Below are 21,917 nucleotides of genomic sequence, written 5' to 3' on the forward strand. Positions count from 1 at the left end.
ATGTTGAGCACCCTTCATGTGTTTGTTGGCAATCTGTGTATCTTCTTTGGAGAAATGTCTATTTAGGTCTTCTGCCCATTTTTGGATTGGATTGTTTGTTTTTTTGATATTGAGCTGCATGAGCTGCTTGTAAATTTGGGAGATTAATCCTTTGTCAGTTGCTTCTTGGCAAATATTTTCTCACATTCTGAGGGTTGTCTTCTTGTCTTGTATATGGTTTCCTTTGCTGTGCAAAAGCTTTTAAGTTTCATTAGGTCCCATTTGTTTATTTTTGTTTTTATTTCCATTTCTCTAGGAGGTGGGTCAAAAAGGATCTTGCTGTGATTTATGTCATAGAGTGTTCTGCCTATGTTTTCCTCTAAGACTTTTATGGTATCTGGCCTTACATTTAGGTCTTTAATGTACTTTGAGTTTATTTTTGTGTATGGTGTGAGGGAGTGTTCTAATTTCATTCTTTTACATGTAGTTGTCCAGTTTTCCCAGCACCACTTGTTGAAGAGCCTGCCTTTTCTCATTATATACTCTTGCCTCCTTTCTCAAAGATAAGGTGACCATATGTGTATGGGCTTATCTCTGGGCTTTCTATCTTCTTCCATTGATTTATATTTTGTTTTTGTACCATACTGTCTTGATTACTGTAGCTTTGTAGTATAGTCTGAAGTCAGGGAGACTGATTCCTCCAGCTCCGTTTTTCTTTCTCAAGATTGCTTTCGTAATTTGGGGTCTTTTTTTTCCCTACAAATTGTGAATTTTTTTTTGTTCTAGTTCTGTCTAAAATGCCATTAGCAGTTTGACAGGGATTGCATTGAATCTGTAATTGCTTTGGGCAGTATAGTCATTTTCACAATGTTGATTCTTCCAATCCAAGAACATGGTATATCTCTCAATCTGTTTATATCATCTTTAATTTCTTTCATCAGGGTCTTACAGTTTTCTGCATACAGGTCTTTTGTCTCCTTAGGTAGGTTTATTCCTAGGTATTTTATTCTTTTTGTTGTAGTGGTAAATGGGAGTATTTCCTTAATTTCTTTTTCAGATTTTTTGGCATTAGTGTATAGAAATGCAAGAGATTTCTGTGCATTAATTTTGTATCCCGCTACTTTAAATTCAAGTAATTTAAATTAATCAATTTATATTCATTGATTAGCTTTAGTAGTTTTCTGGTAGCATCTTTAGGATTCTCTATGTATAGTGTCATGTCACCTGCAAACAGTAACAGCTTTACTTCTTCTTTTCCAATTAGGATTTTTTAATTTCTTTTTCTTCTCTGATTGCTGTGGCTAAAACTTCCAAAACAATGTTGAATAATAGTGGTGAGGGTGGGCAACCTTGTCATGTTCCTGATCTTAGTGGAAATGCTTTCAGTTTTTCACCATTGAGAATGATGTTGGCTCTGGGCTTGTCATATATGTCCTTTATTATGTTGAGGTAGGTTCCCTTTATGCCTACTTTCTTGAGAGTTTTTATCATAAATGGGTGTTGAATTTTGTCAGAAGTTTTTCTGCATCTATTCAGATGATCATATGGTTTTTCTCCTTTAATTTGCTAATATTTTGTATCACATTGATTGATTTGCATATATTGAAGAATCCTTGCGATAAATTCCTGCAATAAATCCCACTTGATCATGGTGTATGATCATTTTAATGTGCTGTTGGATTCCGTTTGCTAGTTTTGAGGATTTTTGCATCTATGTTCACCAGTGATATTGGCCTGTAGTTTTCTTTATTTGTGACATCCTTGTCTGGTTTTGGTATCAGGGTGATGGTGGCCTCGTCGAATGAGATTAGGAGTGTTCCTCCCTCGGCTATATTTTGGAAAAGTTTGAGAAGGATAGGTGTTAGCTCTTCTCTAAATGTATGATAGAATTCGCCTGTGAAGCCCTCTGGTCCTGGGCTTCTGTTTGTTGGAAAATTTTTAATCACAGTTTCAATTTCAGTGCTTGTGATCCGTCTATTTATGTTTTCTGTTTCATCCTGGTTCAGTTTTAGAAGGTTGTGCTTTTCTAAGAATTTGTCCATTTCTTCCAGGTTGTCCATTTTATTGGCATAGAGTTGCTTGTAGTAATCTCTCATGATCCTTTGTATTTCTGCAGTCAGTTTTTTCTTCTCCTTTTTCATTTCTAGTTCTGTTGATTTGAGTCTTCTCCCTTTTTTTCTTGATTAATCTGACTAATGGCTTATCAATTTTTTTATCTTCTCAAAGAGCCAGCTTTTAGTTTTATAGACATTTGTTATGTTTTCCTTCATTTCTTTTTCATTTATTTCTGATCTGATCTTTATGATTTCTTTCCTTCTGCTAACTTTGGGTTTTTTTTGTTCTTCTTTCTTTAATTGCTTTAGGTATAAGTTTTGGTTGTTTTTTTGAGATTTTTCTTGTTTCTTGAGGTAGAATTGTATTGCTATAAACTTCCCTCTTAGAACTGCTTTTGCTGCATCCCTTAGGTTTTGGGTTGTCGTGTCTTCATTGTCATTTTTTTCTAGGTATTTTTTGATTTCCTCATTCATTTCTTCAGTGATCTCCTGGTTATTTAGTAGTGTATTTTTTACCCTCCATGTGTTTGTATTTTCTAAAGTATTTTTTTCCTGTAATTGTTATCTAGGCTTATAGCATTGTGGTTGGAAAGGGTACAATATGATTTCAATTTCCTTAAATTTACCATGGCTTGATTTGTGACCCAAGATATGATCTATCCTGTAGAATGCTCCATGAGCACTTGAGAAGAAAGTGTATTCTGTTGTTTTTGGATGGAATGTCCTATAAATATCAGTTAAGTGTATCTTGTCTAATGTGTCATTTAAAGCTTATGTTTCCTTATTTGTTTTCATTTTGGATGATCTGTCCATTGGTGAAAGTGGGGTGTTCAAGTCCCCTACTATTTATTGTGTTACTGTTGATTTCCCCTTTTATGGCTGTTAGTATTTGCCTTATGTAATGAGGTGCTCCTATGTTGAGTGCATAAATATATACCATTGTTATATCTTCTTCTTGGGTTGATCCGTTGATCATTATGTATTGTTCTTCTTTGTCTCTTGTAATCGTCTTTATGTTAAGGTCTATTTTGTCTGATATGAGAATTGCTACTCCAGCTTTCTTTTGATTTCCATTTGCATGGAATATCTTTTTCCATCCCCTCACTTTCAGTCCGTATTTGTCTCTAGGTCTGAAGTGGGTCACTTGTAGACAGCATATATATGGGTCTTGTTGTTGTATCCTTTCAGTCAGTCTATGTCTTTTGGTTGGAGCATGTAATCCATTTACATTTAAGGTAATGATTGAAATGTATGTTCCTATTACCATTTTCTTAATTGTTTTGGGTTTGTTTTTGTAGATCATTTCCTTCTCTTGTGTTTCCTGCCTAGAGAAGTTCCTTTAGCATTTGTTGTAAAGCTGGTTTGGTGGTGCTGAATTCTCTTAGCTTTTGCTTGTCTGTACAGGTTTTATTTTCTCCATTGAATCTGAATGAGATCCTTGCTGGGTAGAGTAATCTTGGTTGTAGGTTTTTCCCACTAATCACTTTAAGTATGTCCTGCCACTCCCTTCTGGCTTACAGAATTTCTGCTGAAAGATCAGCTGTTAAATTTATGGGGATTCCGTTGTAGGTTATTTGTTGCTTTTCCCTTGTGGCTTTTAATATTTTGTATTTAATTTTTGATAGTTTGATTAATATGTCTTTTCATTTTTCTTCTTGGATTTATCCTGTATGGGACTCTTTGTGCTTCCTGGGCTCGACTGAGTATTTCCTTTCCCATGTTAGTGAAGTTTTCAACTATAATCTCTTCAAATATTTTCTCAGATCCTTTCTTTTTCTCTTCTTCTTCTGAGATCCTTATGATTCAAATGTTGGAGCATTTAATGTTGACCCAGTGGTCTCTGAGACTGTCCTCAGATCTTTCCATTCTTTTGTCTTTATTCTGCTGTGTGGTAGTTATTTCCACTATTTTATCTTCCAGGTCACTTATCTGTTCTTCTGCCTCAGTTATTCTGCTATTGATTCCTTCTAGAGAATTTTTAATTTCATTTATTGTGTTGTTCATCATTGTTTTTTGCTCTTTTGTTCTTCTAAGTCTTGTCAAACATTTCTTGTATTTTCTCCATTCTATTTCCAAGATTTTGGATCATCTTTACTATCATTACTCTGAATTCTTTTTCAGGTAGACTGCCTATTTCCTCTTCATTTGTTTGGTCTGGTGGGTTTTTACGTTGCTCCTTCATCTGCAGTGTATTTCTCTGTCTTCTCATTTTGCTTAACTTACTGTGTTTGGGGTCTCCTTTTTTCCGGCTGCAGGTTCATTGTTCCCATTTTTCTTGGTGTCTGCCCCCAGTGGCTAAGTTTGGTTCAGTGGTTTGTGCAGGCTTCCTGTTGGAGGGGACTGTTGCCTGTGTTCTGGTGGATGAGGCTGCATCTTGTCTTTCTGGTGGGCAGTGCCACATCCGGTGGTGTGTTTTGGAGTGTCTGTGACTTAGTATGATTTTAGGCAGCCTTTCTGCTAATGGGTAGGCTTGTGTTCCTGTCTCATTAGTTGTTTGGCATGAGGTGTCCAGTACTGGAGGTTGCTGGCCGTTGGGTGGAGCTGAATCTTAGCATTGAGACTGAGATCTCTGGGAGAGTGCTTGCCAATTGATATTACATGGGGCCCGGAGGTCTCTGGTGGTCCAATGTCCTGAACTCAGCTCTCCCACCTCAGAGGTTCAGTCCTGATACCAGCCAGAGCACTAAGACTCTGTCAACCACACAGCTCAGAAGAAAAGGGAGAAAAAGGGAAAGAAAATTAAATAAATTAAGTTAAATTGAATTAATATATTTTTTAAAATTATTAAAATAAAAACAATAATAATTTAAAAAAAGAAGAGAGCGACCAAACCAATAAATAACTCCATCAATGATAAAAAGCACTAAAAACTAAACTAATATAAACATTAAAATCAGACACAAATCAGTTGCAGATAACAAACCCCAAGTCTACAGTTGCTCCCAAAGTCTGCTGCCTCAGTTTTGGGATGATCATTGTCTGTTCAATTATTCCACAGATGCAGGGTACATCAAGTTGTCTGTGGGGATTTAATCCACTCTTCCTGAGGCTGCATGGAGAAATTTCCCTTTCTCTTCTTTGTTCACACAGCTCCTGGGGTTCAGCTTTGGTTTTGGCCCCGCCTCTGTGTGTAGGTCGCCCTCAGCCATCTGTTGCCCGCCCAGACAGAAGTGAGTTAAAGCATCAGCTGATTAGGGAGCTCTTGCTCACTCGGGCTGCAGAGAGGGAGGGGTACAGTAGTCATAATTGGAATACAGGGCGAGCCTGCGGTGACACAGTCTGGCATGAGGTTGCAACAGCCTGAGGCGCGCCGTGTGTTCTCCCGGGGATGTTGTCCCTGGATCCTGGGACCCTGGCAGTGGCGTGCTGCACAGGCTCCCAGGGGGGCGTGGGTAGTGACCTGTGCTCACACACGGGATTCTTGGTGGCAGCAGCAGCAGTGTTAGCATTTCATGCCCATCTCTGTGGTCCGAGCTGATAGCCATGGGTTGTGCCCATCTCTGTAGCTTGCTTAGGTGGTGCTCTCCCTTCTGTGGGCACATGGGGAGGGAATCCCCTCTCCTCACGCACCCTGAAACAATGGTCTCTTGCCTCTTAGTCAGGTCCAGACTTTTTCCTGGTCTCCCTCCCGGCTAGCCGTGGCACACTAGCCCCCTTCAGGCTGTGTTCACGCAGCCAACCCCAGTCCCCTACCTGCGATCTGACTGAAGCCCGAGCCTCAGCTCCCAGCCCCCACCCGCCCCGGCGGGTTAGCAGACAAGCCTCTCAGGCTGTTGAGTGCTGGTCGGCACTGATCCTCTGTGCGGGAATCTCTCTGCTTTGCCCTCTGCACCCCTGTTGCTGCGCTCTCCTCCGTGGCTCTGAAGTTTCCCCCTGGCCCTTCCCTCACCCCGTCTCCACCAGTGAAGGGGCTTCCTAGTGTGTGGAAACTTCTCCTCCTTCACAGCTCCCTCCCAGAGGTGCAGGTCACATCCCTATTCTTATGTCTCTTTTTTTTTCTTTTGCCCTACCCAGGTACGTGGGGAATTTCTTGCCTTTTGGGAGGTCTGAGGTCTTCTGCCAGTGTTCAGTAGCTGTTCTGTAGGAGTTGTTCCACGTGTAGATGTATTTCTGATGTATCTGAGGGGAGGAAGGTGATCTCCGCGTCTTACTCCTCTGCCATCTTGAAGGTCTCGCTCAAATGTGGTGATCTTTGATGCAGTTTGATTTAACTTATCAGATATGCCACTTCAAAGCCATACAGATCCAAGGGAATCACAGTAGACTACCAAAGATCCAAATAAATAGTGTCCTGCATGTAAATCAACTATACTCCAATAAAAAAAAGTGTCCTAAAACGAAAACAAAAACAAAAATCTACTCAATATTCTGTAATAACTTATATGGGGAAAGAATCTGAAAAATAATGCAGATATATATATATATGTATATATATGCATATATATATATATATACATATATGTGTATATATATGTAAAACTGTATAACTGATTCACTTTGCTGTACACCGGAAACTAACACAACATTGTAAATCAACTATACTGCAATAAAAAATTTTTAAAACTTAAAAAAAACAAATGTGTTGTAAAACCAATATATATATATATATATATATATATATATATATACCCTGCAAATAAATAGTGTCCCTAATTGCAGGCGCTATGCTAAACATGTGGTATCTTCACTACAGAATATTATCCCAACCTCAGATACATGGTGTGTGACCATTTACCTGTTGTATGCAATCTTTTTCATCCCTATCAGAAAGGAGGATCAGAAACAGTTCAGATTTATACAGGATGGAAAACTGTGTATATACAGTCTTGCACCAGGGCTACGCTAACTCTCCTCTCTGTCTAAAGATAGCTGTTCTGTCTGTACATCACGCAAGATTTCAAAGTGATCCTCTATATTGATGACTTTATGTAAATAAGGTAGGATGAGGAAAAACATGGCAAGTGCATTGGAGGCCTTTGTAGGACAAATGTGCTACAAAAGCCTTTATAAATTTCAGTACTTCCACATGAATAGAAATCCAACTGTCTGGACCATGCAGACCAAGGTAAAGAATGAATCATTGTTTCTCACACTTTCACCGTATAAAAGAAAGTACAATGACTTGTGGGACACATTAGGTTTTAAAAAGTCTATTCAACACTTGGGAATATTGTTCTAACTCATATGTAGGGTGTAAAGAGAGTTGCCAAGTTGGCTATAGCTAGATATATATATATAGACATAGACATAGACATAGACATAGATACAGATACAGATACAGATATAGATATAGAATAGATATAGATATCTCAGAAAACTGTTGGAAATGGTAGTATGTATGGCCAGCAAGCCTACGTCCCTGCTATTTATTCATCTACAAATATGAATGTGTGTATCTACCTTTGCCTACTCTCCCATCCTATCCTGTCCTGTCCTCTTCTCTCCTCTCCTTTCTCTTTCTCTCTCTCAAAGAAGGTGGGAGGGAGTTATGTAACCTCCATTGGAAGAGTTAATTTAACACTGACATTGTTTAGAATTGCTGTTGCAAAGGTAGTAAAATAGAGCAAGGAATAGCATTTTATATTGTTTGTTATCATTGTCACTGTTCTATTTTGCCTTGTTTATTATTTGCAAATAATCTTTTTAATAGTCCATCCCCAATTGTTTTCAAAGTGTGGATGGTACTAACATCACCTGGGAACTTGTTAGAAGTGCAAATTCTTCGGCACCACCTCAGACATGCTGAATCTGAAACTCTGAGAATGGGGTCTAACAATCTTTTTCAAAGAAGACCTTCAGGTGATTCTGATCCAGTGATAAAATTGGAGACAACTGACATAGATAACACAAATTTCCTCATTGTTTATTATTATTATTTTATAACAAACCTATTTTTCCTTATCTAAATAGAAATAACATTAACATGAAAGGCTAAATTCTCAATTTAGATTGTTAATCTAAAGGTTTGCTACTAATTTATGTCCAACATTAAATTTTATTTTCCTAAACAAAAACAATATAAGGATCATTATATTTAATATAATTGAGAATGTTACTTGAGTTTCCTCAAATATACTCCACAAATCTGTGTAATAGTTGTTTTTCTATCATTTTATAATTAGCTAATTCTAGCAACTAAGTTTTTTTAATGGTTCATAAAAATAAATGTAATTATATTCAGGTAAAGAAACACTTTCAATTACTATCAATATTAATTTGACTTGAGTAACAGTAATTAGAAAAAAGCAATTTAGATTTTTAGTTTAAGCATTTAAATATCTTTGAAATAAAATAAAATGGAAATACCTCTCAGAGAAATCAAGGTTAGAAACAATGAAAGTATGTTTCAGTTCCATGACTAGGATCCTGAGTTAATACTGTGTATAACCACCAACAAAAGGCAGGAAAAATTCACCTTTATTATCTACTGGGAAAAAAGTTCATGCTGTGTCACATCAAGACAAGCCACTGCTACTGTATAGTAATTGGTAGCCAATGGTGTGATCCCACTGTTTGTAATCTTTGTTATTTTTGAGGCACTTTTCTGAGCCTTCAAATTATTTAAATTTAAAAGAAAATTTTAGTGTGTTGTGTAAAATGGTTTTATTGAATTATTACACAATTTAGGTCCTTTTTATGTCTATAGATGTCATAGAACAAATCATAATTACTTCAATTTTCCTTTTCACAATATACAAGATAACTAATGTTTCCTCAATACTCAGTTTCTACCAGTTCTAACCCAGCTTACAAACATTTTCTGAAACCTTAGGGGGGATTATTTTTAATCCATGTTTTTACTTTGACCAATTATTGTTTCATATTTTAAAATATCTTTACAGGTTTATTAGTCTTTTAGTCCAGTTAGAAGTTGAACGACTTTTGTGTGGAGCCTATGTCTTTGATTGTATTTTGCATTCCTCATGCTCTTGGTTATTAATAAAGACCATTGTCTGCATAAAGGGGAATAGGTTAGAAGTTGGGTTTGTCTGCATTCTCTCCAAAAGTATTTAATTATTGAAATATAGACATTCTTATTCATGGGGCAGTGAGAGGATTCAAAGTTCTCAATATATCCTCCCAGAAAGCAACAAATTAACCAAAGAAAAGCAAGAATAGTGAGAAAAGCCATCATCATCATAGTGACAGCAGGGCTCAGAAGAGGCTGTGGTGTAATTAAGTAGTATTTTCTGGTGCTTGGAGAAAAAAGAAGGTATATTCCATGCTGTGATTCACCTCTGATGAATACATAGGGAACTGGAGGTTCGCTTTGCTATCCTAAATAAACCTTCCCAGATTTGCACATAGATTTATGGCAAAGGTAGAAAAAAAAAAAGTAATGCTGACATAATTATAAAGATGCAAATATTGTTAAAACCGAGGGATAAAATTGCATGGTTCTTATTTCCTTTTTTTCTTTTGCCTCAAAATACAAAAAGATTTGATGTTTTTTATACTGATTTTCTTTCATAGTAACAAAATAGCAACAACTCATGTTAAGACCACTTAATAAACTCAGCCATTTGAAAAATTAGGCATACCAGAGAGAAAATAAATATTTTTGTAATAAAATAATATATCTCAAGGTTCAATAATTGGACAAGATCTACAGAATAGCTTTTATCTGAAGACAAAAATTCTTCAAATATGCAAGATATTTTGGTGGGCGTGGGTTTTATGTTGGTTTGAGGCTGAATCCATTTTGAGGCATGGTAGTATAGTAATTTCCAGATGGTAAAATGAAAAGTCTGGTTTTGTAAACTGTTAAATCTGAAGTGTTTAGATGATGAAAAGAATATTTCACTTTTTATGATCAGACAGGAAATGGCAGAGGTGACTTATTAGAATGTGGCGCTTATGTTATAGCTGCTTTTTTCCCTGCTTTTATTGTGATATAATTGACATATATAACATTGTGTAACTGTGTAAGTTTAAGGTTTACCAGGTGTTGATTTGATACACATATATTGAAATTTGATTAGCTGCTTTTTAAAAGACATTACTGGGATTCTTCTTGATAGTGTAGGTGATCCCAGGTGGCCTCGGCCTGCAGAGGCTTGAAGCAGGGTTCTGGTTCCCCGCCAAAGATTGAAGCCAGGCCACGGCAGTGAGAGCGCTGAATCCTAGGCACTAGACCACCAGGGACCAGTGGCCTGTGACGAAGCCCTGGCCCATCAGCTGGGCAGAAATGAGTTTCCACAGAGAGACGGAAAGAAGTGGAACAAGTAAAGTGTTTATTAGGAGGAAAAAAAGAGTGCGTGTAAATAGGCACATATGGGCGAGCTCAGAGAGAGAGAGTTGAGTGCTCGTGGTAGTTTGAATCACTTACATGGGGCATTTCTTCCAGGTTTCCTTTGGCCAATTATCTTGCTTTGCCTGATTCTGAGTCCATATTTGGTTTATCTCAGGGTCCTCCCATGTGTGCGAGTGCATCTCTTAGCCAAGGTGGATTCTAGTGAAGAGGCCTATGGGTAGGTTGACGTCACTCCTTTTTTGACCTCCCAGGAGCCTTTCTGTGCATATGTAGTCAGGAAGGTCTCCTTGACTTCGGAATGAGAAATATGTGGTTTCTATCTTTTATCTGGGGCGGGGCTTAGCTCTTCTTTCGCTCCTGCTATTTTGGAGTATCTGTCTACAGGGGACAAACTCCAGCTACTCAGCCCGGGGCCCATCTATCTCCTGCCTCATAGGGACAATCCAATTTAGTGCATTTCTCATCACATTTATGACTTGGATGAATACATAAACATGCATCAACAAATTTAGAACTGGGAAGGTCTTTGCAGGGCGTCATTTTTACAGGCAGGCCTGCAGGTGCAGACTGCAAGCACTTTTTCTGGCCTGTGCCACACTCAAATCTCTCATCTCCCATTTGGAAAATCTGAGTCGTCAGCTGCCTCTTCTCAACTGCAATCTCTGTGTGTGGAGGAGACTTTCAAGGCCCATTTCTGAAGTTGCAGTTTGATATACTGGGGTCATTCCTTCTATGCACTTCTTCTCATCTTGATCTAACATGCATTCTGACCATCCAGTATCATGATCAACTTGGGATCTGAAGGGTTATCTTGTGAAAGTGTAACTGAGCAGGACCCTGTGGGGCCACTCCTCCCGCATATGCTCCGCTTTAGCTCCTCTCTGAAGTGCTTAGATAACAGTATCTGATGCATATTTCCTCAGTTTTTCAGATGCTAAAACCACCACCAAATGGAAGAAATTTAACTACTTGATGATCATGAACACGTAGCTCCCAGACCTTCTGGCACCTAAGGATTGATCACCATTAACCAACCAGAGAGTTGTGCTTGAGCTGATCATAAACCTTAGGATGCCCCTCCCTCACCTTGCCTTTAAAAATGCTTTGCTGAAACCCTTCAGAGAGTTTGCAGTTTCTGAGCACAAGCCACCCATTGCCCTTGCTTGGCCCTGCAATAAAAACTTTCTCTGCTCTAAACCCCAGCGTTTTGGTTTGTTTGGCTTCACTGTGCAATGAACGGGCACAGGAACTTGCATTTGGTAACAAAAGGTTTTATGACGGCATCAGCTCTCCTGAAAAATACCTAGAGGCTATTATCTGCAGTTGTCACCCAGAATCCTGGTGTAGCATCACTGCTACTTCCTTAGGTAGCTTCTGCAGGGACTATGGATCACATGTCATATTAATATCATATTTGTCTCCTACATGATTTCACTGCTATAGCAAATGTTTTATCTCATCATTCTAAATCTGCATCATTTTAAATGAAGTAAGGATATTTAGTTTCATACTCAGTAAATCACTTATTTTCTATCATTTGGATTTGTGGTAATGCAGGGTACCCAGAGGCATTAAAAAACTTGGAATTGGGGCTTCCCTTGTAGCACAGTGGTTGAGAGTCCACCTGCTGAGGCAGGGGACGCGGGTTCGTGCCCCAGTCTGGGAAGATTCCACATGCCACGAAGCGGCTGGGCCCGTGAACCATGGTCGCTGAGCTTGAGCATCCAGAGCCTGTGCTCCGCAATGGGAGAGGCCCCAGCAGTGAGAGGCCCGTGTACCGCAAAAAAAAACACAAAAAAAACTTGGAATTGAAAAAAGGTAAAATCTCATTAATGACTGTAGGTGTGAAAAATAAGCATGCCTCAAGTACTTTTAGGGACAGCAACATAGATATTCAATGAACTATTTAAAGTCATCTGTTATAGCAGGAAAACTGATGGACAGTTGGCTGGAATTGTTGTGGAGAGGTTAAAATGCATATATATATATATATATATATATATATACTGTCAAAGTAAGCATATTATGTAGTCCAAATTAAAAAACAAAACAAAACATAAAAACCTTGTCTTTCATTAATCCAACAATCTTACTTTTTATACTTAACTGCTTATTGTCAACTGAAAAAATGCACAATCTGAAAGTTGAGAATTATGTTTTTTTTGGCAGACTTGCTGAGGACTTAAATTGGGGAGGCAGCCTCTCAGACAGCTCTGAGGGACCTGCTCTAAGAGGTAAGGGAGAAGCCAGGAAATATAGGAATTTTTGCAAAACAAAACCCCAAGTAGTTGGAACATCAAAAGATTACTGTTAATCAAAGAAAGACAAACATCTCAAGTTAATGAATTTTGCACTTTTTGATGTATGGGAAGATGCAAGAGTCTGGGCTTAATAAACTCATTCCTTTGATATGCACCTCAGCTACCTGGGGCCAGTATCCTGTTTATTTCCATCCTTTGTTCCCCTCAGGGTGCACCGTGGTTTCAGTGGCTGTTGGCTTAAGGACTGAAACATCCTTTGTTTATTGATATGGCAGGCAACATTTTTTTGTCCACAATATGCACACCTATTTCATCCAACTTCTAAGAAACGTTCTATTGCCTAATAGTTATGGAACTGGGGTCAGATACTTTATGTATTATATTTTATTGTTATAATATTAAATGGGTTTTCTATAATACCAGTAATTCCCAAAGATCGTTTGAGTGGTCTCTACTTGTAAATATTCTTTTCAGTGTTATTTATATTATGATTATGTACAAAAATCTCTTTATATAAAAGTCCAAATTTGTAATATATGAGGCAGACATATAATGCAGCTATATTTATTAGATAATTAAGAGTTTTTTAATGTAAACATTATTTCATTTTAAGGACAATTTTCAGGTTAAGAATTCACTGTTGCCATGACTGAAAAAGCAAGAGAACTTGTAAATTTGTCTTAAGGAAAAAGTAAAACAGTCAATGTATCACTTAATAAATCAAATTCAGATGTCAACCAAATTCATAGGTTTAAATATAGCCAATTGTCTTGAAAGTTGATATTTATTCAACAGATAAAGGAAAGAAACATGAACACGATATATATATATTTTTAAAACTTAATGTTTCATCACCCACAAATAACAAAGTGAAAACATCATTTCCAGGAAGTGGCCTATACTATTTTTAGATTAAAGGGACCATAAAATACAGTCTATCGTGCCCGGGGCAGTAGCTGGAATTCCAAAAAAAAACCATCTTTAGGATGATCCCAAATTAACTTTTTTTTTTTTTTTTTTGCGGTAAGCGGGCCTCTCACTGTTGTGGCCTCTCCCGTTGCGGAGCACAGGCTCCGGACGTGCAGGATCAGCAACCATGGCTCCCGGGCCCAGCCGCTCCACGGCATGTGGGATCTTCCCGGACCGGGGCACGAACCCGTGTCCCCTGCATCGGCAGGCGGACTCTCAACCACTGCGCCACCAGGGAAGCCGCCAAATTAACTTTTTATTCAAGAGCAGTCACCATTGTTACACAAGGACCAATAATGCGTTAAAGCTTTTTCCTTCCAGAAGGACTTTTGTGAGAAGCACCGTCCAAATGCTAGTGAACAAGATTAACAGTAATGTTCTCACAGAGAAAAACAGCATTAAAAGAAGTGCTGAGAGAGATAAATGGCAACTTTTTCCTATAATAATTTATAATTTCATTATGCAATGTGTTCCAGAATAGATAAACACTGGCAAAGAGAACATAATATTTAGCAACGATTTTTGTGTTCTTTTTATATAAGTGTATCCAATATAATTTAATTATAACCCATTGACCATTTTAATACAGTGCTTTTGTTTTAAATGAAGCATCAATTTTAGTATGCTTATTATTGCTTCCTAACTTTACATGACATAGATATATATAGACACATAAGCCATTCATTTAAAAAATTACACATACTTTAGATTATTTTTTTTAGACACAAACGTGAATAATTTTAAGACATATTTAGCACTTCATTTATTATAGTATATAGTCAAATTCTTGGGTTGCCATATCTTTTAATACAGTTATATCCAATAGGAACTCTTCTATATATTGAAGGAAACTTTTTATACTAGAGTTACAGGGCTAAAAGTATTGTCTGCATTAGGTCTTCATATGATGGGTGACATTAAAACTGGATTAAAGACAAATTAAGTTTCCAAATAACGTACTATTTGTAATTGTTAGGAAGTTAGTCAGACATTAGCAGCAAGAAGGTGACAGAGGCGAAAAGACAAAAGAGGAATAATCAGGTCACACCCCAGTCCTCTGGGGATGCTGCTGACATAGCAGCAAGGAGGTGACTGGGGCAAAAAGACAAGAGAGATTAATCGAGTCACACCTCAGCCATCTGGGGACCGTCCCTTGACCCCACCCAGAACGGGCGAAACCATAGTCATGTGTTGGGCAAACTTATCCTGATAAAGAGGGGGCACAGTAACATGAGAGAAGTTCTCTGGGCTGTGCATGCCCAGAGCAGACAGGCATATAACCTATAGTAAACCCAAACTCATTATACCATCATTATAATAAAATCTACATGTGGTTCCCCTGCCCTGGTGGACGTTTCTTAGAGCAATCACAATAGTGAACTTGTTACAGAGCTCGGGACTGTCAATCCAATAATGATCCCCTGTCACTCACCCCGCCTCCCTACAGAATGCTCCTTAAAAACACCCTTAAGCCTGTACAGGATTGCTGGTTTCACTTCTCAGAAACAGCCCGCTCTCTCTCTCTCTGAGAGTGTAACTTTGCTTTTGCTTTGCGCTTAAGGCCGAAGTGGTAGTCTGCAGTTCTTTGCTTGCTGTCACAGGACTGAGATTGCTGGTTCAGGTCTTCCCTTGTCCTCCTCAGTTGAAGCCATTTGACACAACGCAGCCAACCCAGTAACATAATTGTGTTGAAAGATGGGCACAGGACTCCTGAATCACAGTGAGTGCCATTTGTTCTAGCAGTTGTAAATGTTATTACTTGAAAGATCTAAAGAACACAACTGGGGACAGAATGATAGAATCCCTCTGTGTAAGCCAAGATGTACATTAGCATAATAATGTTGAAAGCCTTCTCAGAAATCTCCTACCTAAGCACAACACATTTATAACAAAGTGTTGATAGACCCAGGAATGGAAATCCCTTTGGAAGGCTCAGGGAGTGTCCAGTTCCAGACAGAGCTAATGGATTACAGAATGAGATCTGTATCCAGCATCTTAAGCATCTAATTTTGAAAATGTCTTATTAAGCATTTTTAGACTTTAACAGTTTCATCACTGTCAAAAACAAGTCATACTAAGATTAAATGGAAAACCAGCATCTTCAGCAGAATATAGAACTCATCCAATTAATAAATGACAAAGCGTTGATTTCAATCTGGCCTGATGGACTAAACTTTGAGAAATCTTGAGAGAGAGATGGGTAAAGTACCTGTCTATTGGTGGCTTTAAAGCAAAAATATAAAGCAGGGGATTTAAAAGATGCAGATTCCCAGGATCCAGTCCCAAAGATTCTGTTTTGCAATGGGGTCCAGGAATCCTCATGCTTCCCAATCAGCCCAGGTAACTCTGATGCATGTGGCCAGTGGGTCACATCTTGAGGAATGCTATGTGACATGGCTCTTTAGGCAAAACAACTAGCTTATATAAAATCCTAGCTGTACAAAAACCTTTAGATACTACCTGTTCCTCCATTTATCTCTTTCCTGGTACTCATTGCTACCTTTCTTGCTCAGGATTTCTGAAAGCAAGATTGTTTTTCTGTATAAAGGTTCTTGAAAATTAACATTGGCAGTAAAATTGATAAGAACACGATATTTAGAAGGGAGAATTTCATCTCACAGAGAACACAGTAGAGAGGAGCCTAGGAAGGAGATAAAGGGCAAAATAGAGCCTGAATCCATAATATAAAGAGATATAAAGAGAAATAAGTTCAGAAGGTGTTAAAAAGCACTAAGCAAAAACCTCCCCATGTGGGTTGAGATGGGGAAACAAAAAGAAGCAAACTCTATCCGCTTACCTATTGCAGTGGGTCTCCCAGTATTTGTTAGAAGAAGCAGTTAGAGGGGGGAGGGAGCAAGAGATCAGTAATGTGTTCTGCTTCTTCCATTGGACCTCATTAGCCTAAGTATATTTACATTTTTTCATCAATTTAAAAACCATTTGTGGAAAGTGTATAAAAAATACAATATGCATACTCCATAAGCCCAGGTCTGAGAATATTTTAAACCCCCTATGTATCATTTGGAATTCTTTGTCTTTGAAATAATCAGTAATATTTAATTTCAAGTGAATTTAAATGCCTTAAAATTATATATCACTTTGTAGTTTACATTATGTAACACATGCAAAGTATGCATAGTAATAAACATAAACACACACACACAAATACAACATAAAAATGAGTAAGTGAAAGCCCAGGCTTTAAGGCACTCCTCATTGAGCTAATTAACCACTGAATAACCATTAAACTATCATAATGTAATGAAATAAATAGGAGAAATATTTAAAATATTTAACAACCAGTGGGTGCTGCCCAAGCAGAATAAATGCTCACCATCACTTAGAATTCAAATATTAATTGGCTGCATGTTACTACAAAGATGTAAGAGACTTTTCTGAAAATAAAAGGAAAGAATTGTTTATTTGTGTGATGTAGAGAAACTTGAGGAAGCTGTAAGAAAAAGAGAAGAACAATACCAAAGTGGAGTAATGGGAGAATAGTATGAGCAAAACCATAAAATTACTGCAGGGTAATGTCTATTTTAGGAGCACATTTTTTGTAGATTCCTGTTGCAGATTCTGCGCCAGAGGCGATGAACGGTGAGAAGACCAAAACTAACATCTCATTGAATCCTCACATTACCTAAGAGGAAGGAATGCAAATCCTATGTGAGGGAGAATGCTTAGGGCTCATGTTTTACATTTCAATGGGAAGGAAGTAAAGGAAGAGAAATAAAGGAAAGTGTGGGAGTTATAATTCCCACTTCTGAAGACTCCATCACTGACCTCCCTAGAGGAAAAGGAATGGCTTATTGGATACAGGAGACCAACTGGGAGAAAGACTCCATTCTCTAGGCACGTACTTTGCAGCTTCTTTCTTTTATGGCTGCCAAGGTAAACTTGTTGGATCAGGCTTTGCATTAGGGAGAATTGTGATGTGATGGAGTTGACTTTTAATTCAGGAGAAATTGCTAGCACATCCATTTGACAGTTCCTGAAGCCATTTTATTCAATTAGATTTATCACTATTATGAATTACATTTCATCAACATTTGCCTCCTCTCATATTTCTTTATTGAATTTAAACTAGGAAAGAATGAAGTAATGTTACATATTGATCCCTAAAAACTTCAACAAACATTATTCTTGTTTTATTAATGAAGAAATGAGTTACCCAAGGTCATATCTCCTATATTCCATAAGGACTGGACTTGAGCCTGCATCTTCTACTCCTGGCTGATTTTCAGAGAGGTTTGTAGAGCAATAAAACCATATAAATCATTCAAGTAAAGATGAACTTCACATGCAAATGCTTCATTCAGAAAAATAGTCAGATTTACAAGTATCATCCAAAATCCAAAAAGTAGCTTTAATGTGTGTAATATTGGACTCTCCCTATACAGTGTAAGGAACGGCACCAAGAAACGGGGGAGAGCTTAAACAAGCTTTATTTGGGAACGCTCCCGGGCGAGGTTCACTGGTCTGAAAGGACCAGAGAAGTTGCGCCCTGGCGAGGGTTTGGGCAGAATTTGTGGGGGAAGAAGGGAACGGGGTGTGGTGAATCCGGGAGGGCGCAGGGTATTCCTTATTTGGTGGTCTTTTCGGGTATCTTGGCAATATCTGGTGCCGGTCGCATCAGTCTTGGGACCCTTAGTCCCGCCCTTCGAAAGGGGGAAGGCAGGGCCGGGTGGAAAGTCCCCAGGTCAGTTCCTGGAACTGGGTGGTCCGGAAAGTTTCGGTCTGATGCAACCTGTGAGTCTGATTATGTTCCCCTGCCTCGGGCCAGTTGGCCTTACATACAGTATTTTTATTGAACTAACAAATGGATTACAAATAGCCACAAGGTTGCTAATTTTCAAACAGGACCTAAAAAAATTACGATACTTTAAAGAGAATGAGGTTGTAGGGAAGAATATATTTCACAGAGTGGCCACAAGGAAAATGAAAACTGTTTCTAGTCTTTTCTTGTGACTGTGACTGTGCTTGTGACCAAAACTAAGCATATTATGCTATCTATGTTGGCTTTATTTTTGAAATTAAGAAAATTAATAAAATGAGTAGAGTGAATGATCCTGAAAATATGCATCAGTTTATTAACGTTTAACATATTATTATAAAAGTAAGTCACAGTCATTTAAGAACATTTGGGAGACACAAAGGAAAAAATACACCTATAATCCCCACCGCCTTAAGATCACCCATTATAACATATTATGTTAGTATAATTTCTTTGTATTGCCTTCCAATAATTTATATATATAAGGTACTGAATAACATATTACACACACATAAGTATGTAAAAAACAATGTATTTATAGTCTATATCTGTTTTTAGTGGAATATTTTACAGTAAACATTTTCACTTATTATTAAATATTACTCAAAAAGCTTAAAGCCTGTATTATATTATATTCTGTGGTTGATTGAATAATAGCCCCCCAAATATATGTCCTGTGAATGTGACATTATTTGGAGGAGTCTTTATGTATGTAATTTAGTTAAGCATCTTGAGATGAGATCATCATGAATTAAGTGGATGGGCCTTAAATGCAAAGATACATGTCTTAGGAGAAGGAAGAAAAGAAGACACAAAGACACACAAGAGAAGAGGCATTATGAAAACCAAGGCTGAGATTGGAGCCATGCATCTATAAACCAAGGAACACTGAGGATTGCAGCTTCCACCAGAAGCTAGGAGAGAGGCATGGAACAGATTTTCTCAGAGCCATTGGGAGGAAACATTCTTGCCAATGCCATGATTTTCTGGGTTCCAGAAATGTGAGAGAATAAATTTCTGTTGTTTTAAGCTATGCAGTTTGTGATATTTGTAACGGCAGGCCCCGAAAATTAACATGCATCCTATGGATAGAGCAATATTTGTTGTAACAATTAGTTTCAAGAGGTTATGCATTAACTCTACAAAATTACTATACAAAAATCTTTATGAGCATTTCTGATTATGCCTATATATTAAATACCTAAACATTAAATTTGAATATTTAAAAAAATAGAGATTTCAAAATTGCCTCTCAAAAAAATACAGAATTTACACTCCCACTAGTAGTTAATTATGATAGGCCTTTGTAAAGGACCGAGCAGTGTTTCTTCAAATAGTTTGTACAGATTAGAAATAAGAAAAAGTTTCTTTTGGAAATGAAAAGTCAACATTATATAATTTAATATTCATAATTCCATCAATATCCTGCTGTTTTTTATTTTTCCTCTTCCTATATCTTAGAATATCAGCTGAAAGCTGTTTAGCAGTGAAAGAACTTCAGAGAAAGCTTACCCCTCAGTAGGTATGATTCCCACTAATGTTTCTCTTCATTAGCATAGATAATCAGAAATTACCAGTAAAATGTATGTATCTTTGATTAGTTTCAAAGGTATGTAGAGATAATGGAGATAATAGAGAATTAAGTATGTTTTTCATAACTTTTCTCTAAAATTGACCTATGAGATTCCAGTAGGAAAAAAATTATATGACTAGATACACAGTGATTATATAATCAAATCCACTGGAATAATTTGCAAACATTATCAAGATAAAATTTTTAAATTCAGACATTTATTCTAAATATTAATCAGTAGTAGTAAAAAGGAATTTATGAACACTTTATTTCTAAAAATATACTATCGTGGAATTCTTCATATTTGTTTTTTAGGCAATATAAATAATGAACATACGCTGCTAAAAAGTAAATTTTGTTAATTTTCTGTCTTAAGATATTATTAACATGTTCCAAAAAGGAATAGCATATAAATGTTTTGGTTATTTTTTACTTTGTATTTCATTATTTGTAACAATGAGTTCACACAGAACATCCTGACTCTTAAATGCTTTTAAGAGTACAATGTATATCTAAGAAATTGCTTCTCAAGGAAAAAAAAGAAACTCTTAAGGCCAATTGCTAGTCTTGTAAATTCAGAAGAGATTAGAATTTTGTCTATGGTGACAAGACACAATACAAGAACAATCTCAGAATCTTCCTAGTTCTGTCACTTTAATAAGGGAAATGGGGAAAATTCACCATAGGCAGTTACAGAATTAGGTCATTTAGGACGGACTCATTTATGAAGCCCAAGTTATTTTTTTTAATTGTGTTTTAAGCTGTGTCAAAAATAAAGGCAAATTCATTAAACATACATTCATGCAAATAAAAAATATTATCAGTGTAGTTTGTAGCACTCTAAGAAATCTGATCTCATTTAAATAGTTTTCTTTTTCACAGGGAAAATATTTCAGCAGTAATGGGGAGGGAGTCACTCAAAACCAAAGTGACATGAAAATATAAATCTCAGTATCATAACTGCAGGATGTATAATACCAGATATCCCTGGTTGTTTAGATTTACATTTGTTACAATAGTTTGATGGGTATTAATACCAGAAAAGGCATTATTATTATTTTTTTTGCGGTACGCGGGCCTCTCTCTGCTGTGGCCTCTCCCGTTGCGGAGCACAGGCTCCGGACTCGCAGGCTCAGCGGCCATGGCTCACGGGCCCAACCGCTCCGCGGCATGCGGGATCCTCCCGGACCGGGGCACGAACCCCCGTCCCCTGCATCGGCAGGCGCACTCTCAACCACTGTGCCACCAGGGAAGCCCCAAAAGGCATTATTTTTAAAAAGATCATATATTCTATTTGATAAATATCGTATACATTCATCACTTCAATAGTGCAATGAGTTTTAAAATTTTGTGTGCATTAGTTAATGTATAACTCATAATTCTGTTTTTTAAAATACCAGAAATGCCCTAGTTTAAAAAAAGAAAATTGGGGGCTTCCCTGGTGGCGCAGTGGTTGAGAGTCCGCCTGTCGATGCAAGGGACATGGGTTCGTGCCCTGGTCCTGGAAGATCCCACATGCCACAGAGCGGCTGGGCCCGTGAGCCATGGCCACTGAGCCTGCGCGTCCGGAGCCTGTGCTCCCCAACGGGAGAGGCCACAACAGTGAGAGGCCCACGTACCGCAAAAAAAAAAAAAAAATTGAATTGATAAAGGTATTTATATCATCAAATAAATATAATATTTAAAAATGTTACAACTTAGAAAAGTTTTGTATTTATAGCAGACAATATACATATACGATTACTAGCAGCTTGCAGTTAATGTGTTTTTACCATGTGTCAGGCACTGTTCGAAGTAATGTTCCTGTGTTGTTATTTAATTCTTGTTCAAGAGCCATCAAGTTGATAGGACTTTTATTATCCTCATTTTATAAATGAGGACTGTGATAAAATGGATGGAAATTTTACTCATTTGCTCTAGGTAACAGAGCTAGAAAAATTTAGAGCTTGGATTTGAACTCAAGAAGTATAACTAAAGAGCTTACATCCTTATTAAGACATTACCCTGGTATATACTTCTAGTAAGAATTACTAAGTTACATTATCCTGGT

The sequence above is a fragment of the Monodon monoceros genome, unplaced genomic scaffold (genome assembly GCF_005190385.1).
Source record: "Monodon monoceros isolate NGI ecotype Baffin Bay Population unplaced genomic scaffold, NGI_Narwhal_1 Super_Scaffold_12, whole genome shotgun sequence".
Lineage (NCBI taxonomy): Eukaryota > Metazoa > Chordata > Mammalia > Artiodactyla > Monodontidae > Monodon > Monodon monoceros.